Here is a 3,640-nt window from a genome sequence, read left to right as displayed (position 1 = left end):
CATGGTCTCCTCCAGTGGCATCATGTAAACGATCTCATTATCAGAGGTACCCACAGTTCAGATGGTGTGGTGATTGGATGGTGGTGAGTTAATAAGCAGTTGTTCATATATATGGAGATCATTTCAGGCCTCATCAGATATTCCAGCTGTTTAAAGGTATTTTCTCAGGATTTTAGTATTATTACATTTTCAGTAATCTATGTACAGTACAGTAGACAGTATAGTACAGTGCTCTGCAAAGGTCTTGAGATACTTCTCATTTATTCATGTTTTGCTTCCAATGAGCCACATGTTCTTCATTTTCCTTCTTAACTTTATTGATTTTCAAAATGAATTTGCTTATAGGAGTTAAGGAGTTTATGAAAAAAAAAGAAAACAAAAATCCTTTTAAACCAGAGAATATTATGAATACAAAAAAGAAGTAGAGAAAATTCACATATTTTCAATCTATATTCAGTTTGTCGATTTCATTATTAAATTTTTGAATTACAGATGTACAGTCCCTTTGTTCAAATGGACATAATGCATTTCTTCATAACTGTGATGTATAAGAGGACAGAAGAGCTCACATTGGTTCAGTTCAACTTCATTATCAACCATGTTCTCTGTAGCTCACACTGCTGCTGGCTTTGTCATCATGTGAGACGCTTTGGTCAATTCACGCTACTGAATACAACAGAAATCCTAAATAATTAAATAAATCATTTAGATTGGATCAGACAAGTTGAAGAAAAACCACTGGAATGGATTTTCTACATATGGTTTAGTGGGGGCACTTACCAAAATGATGCTTTTAAAAGCAAGTTCAGCATCAGCAGAGACACTTTTGCTCAAACAGTTACAATAACAGGACAGCATCTGCAGCCTGAGGACACAGCTGTTTATTACTGTGCACGTTACAGTAATACAAACCACTTACGGACCTGCTTAAATACTCAGCAACCAGCAACACACAACCACACACATGCTGTAATTGTGAATCTGTAATGAGAGCATGAGATACAAAGCTTGTTGAGTATTCTATTTTTCAGCCAATATCACGACTCTATTTTTTTCACTTAATTTTAATCATATGTGGTACAAGACAGGGATGCTGCTTTTAACTTGTTTTTGTCTTGATATAGTTTCCAAGTTAAAGCAAATTTGTTTTCTTTTCTTTTATAAATTGAAAAGTGCTTACAGTCAGACTCTGATTCAGAACCCAAAAATGTGACTACTGATCACATTTTGATCAGTAGTCACATTTTGTCACATTCTGTCTCTAGAGTCAAATACATAGAAGTGAAAGACGTCTGAGTTTTGCATTACCTCCTAGTTTTACTAGTAGAAAATCACACTGTGATTAATAACATCCTTCGTTCTGATCACTACCAAAAACACACAGCACAGAAATCAAATAATAAAAAAGGTACATGATATAACACTTGAAGTTACTTAAAATTGGACATTATTTGTACTAAAGTGCATTAACAAAAAAAAAAAAACCCAAACTTAATCTTTAATTGACAGTGAAAAATCACCGAAAGCAAAGTTTCTGTTTGTCTGCTGGAAACAAAATGTATTGCCCCAAAATGACAGCTAACAGGAACACTGAGTCCCGCAAGAGACATTGGAGAAAAAAATTGAAGATGTACTTAACTGTACCTAACTTTTTTGCAATCACAGCTAAATTCGCAGTCTGTTCATCTAGCTGTTATCTAAAGGGTGAGACTTCACTATGACTTCCCTCCAGTGTTCCAGAAAATGGAAACATTAGTTTTCACCCTAAACAGTGATTTTAGAATTCAAACAGTTTTACATCTCTGAATTGTGTTATTTTTGTGAGCAAGAGTCAGCTCTGTTAGCGTATGAGCAGGCTGGGTTATGTGTTATTGTTTTGTCCTTTGTGTTTTGTTCCGTAAGCAGGCGTTACCAGGGTGGAGCTGCCTCAGATGAGGACCTCAACTGTTCTGGATTGCTTTCATCAGTTCAGCATTTCTTAAGAGGCAAATTCCACCACATTGTACCTCTGTGGTAACACTTGTCTCCCCAATCCATTATTTACCATCTTTATTCCAAGCTTCCTGTTAAGCCATCTGTGTGTGATCTTCAGTGCCTGTTCTCAGACGTTTCACTGCCTCAGTTGTTTGGGCGCCACTGTCATCCTGCCTGCCAGCCCCCTCCCGGTCTCCCCGTTTCAGATTTTTCCAGAGAAGTCTGTGTCATTTCTGTCTGTTTAAATACACGGCTACTGTATATAAAGACTGCATTTACTTCAAACTCGTGTTTGTGAATCCGCACCCTGGGTTCAACCTTTGGCTTCAACCTTTGGCTTCACCTTGTAAGAGCTGATAATTGGTGTAATCACTGTCACATGTAACAGCAGCAAACCACTTCAGTTCTTCCATCCAAGATTTACTGAATGTGAATCCGTTGGCCATGATTGGCGGTAGAAGAGCAGCATCATATTTTGATATTTTTTCAGAAGCCAGTTCTCAAGGCCTTTTAGTGGGTTCTGAATCAGAGTCTGACTGTAAGCACTTTTCAATTTATAAAAGAAAATAAAACAAATTTGCTTTAACTTGGAAACTATATCAAGACAAAACAAAGTTACAAGAGCAGCATTCCCTGTCTGTGTACGCACATTGATTAAAATTAAGTGAAAAAAATCATGAGTCGTGAATAATTGGCCTCGAAAAATCAGAATACTGCAACAAGGCTTTGTATATCAATGCTCTCATTAAGATCACAATTACAGCATGTGTGTGGTTGTGCTGTTGCTGTTGCTGGAGTTATTTCGCACATGTCCGTAAGTTGGTTTGTATCTACTAGTAACGTGCCATGCAGTTAAACAGGCTGTGTTTCCCATCAGGCTGCATGCATGCTGTCCCTGTTAATTGTAACCTGTTTGAGGCAGAGAGGTCTCTCTGCTGTATGCGGACACTTGCTTTAAAGTCCTTTCCATTTTAGGTAAGTGCCACGCACCACGAATCCATATGTTAGAAATCCCATTCTCAGATCTGTTATTTCTTCATAGCTTGTCGTGACTACCGAATCTAAATGACTTTTTTACGATTATTTAGGATTTCTGTTGTATTCAGTAGCGTGAATTGACCAAAGCGTCTCACATGATGACAAAGCCAGCAGCAGTGTGAGCTACAGAGAACATGGTTGATAATGAAGTTGAACTGAACCAATGTGAGCTCTTCTGTCCTCTTATACATCACATTTATGAAGAAATGCATTATGTCCATTTGAACAAAGGGACTGTACATCTGTAATTCAAAAATTTAATAATGAAATCGACAAACTGAATATAGATTGAAAATATGTGAATTTTCTCTACTTCTTTACCATTCTGATATTTGATAAAGTAATACTCACTGCAGTGTTTAAAAGGGATTGGCTTTCCCGTCTTACTTTTTTTCACAATCCTTAGCCAATCCTAATAAGCACGCACAATTCGCATTTGTTGAAAAATCAAATAAGAGTTAAGAGGCCCACCGGAAGATGGAACATCGTGTCAATTGGTAAGGCCAAAACGGAGCCACCATGAAAAATTGAGAAGTATTCAAGACCTTGTCTGCAGAGCATGCGTACCTTTACTGTTCTACTGTTACTTGTAGTAGCATTACTGAAATGTAATAATATCTCTCTACTT

This window comes from Haplochromis burtoni, unplaced genomic scaffold, assembly GCF_018398535.1.
Source record: "Haplochromis burtoni strain Fernald_Lab_line unplaced genomic scaffold, NCSU_Asbu1 Contig_1238, whole genome shotgun sequence".
NCBI classification, from domain to species: Eukaryota; Metazoa; Chordata; class Actinopteri; order Cichliformes; family Cichlidae; genus Haplochromis; species Haplochromis burtoni.
The sequence above is the reverse complement of the archived record's forward strand: the minus strand, read 5'-3'. Positions refer to the sequence as shown.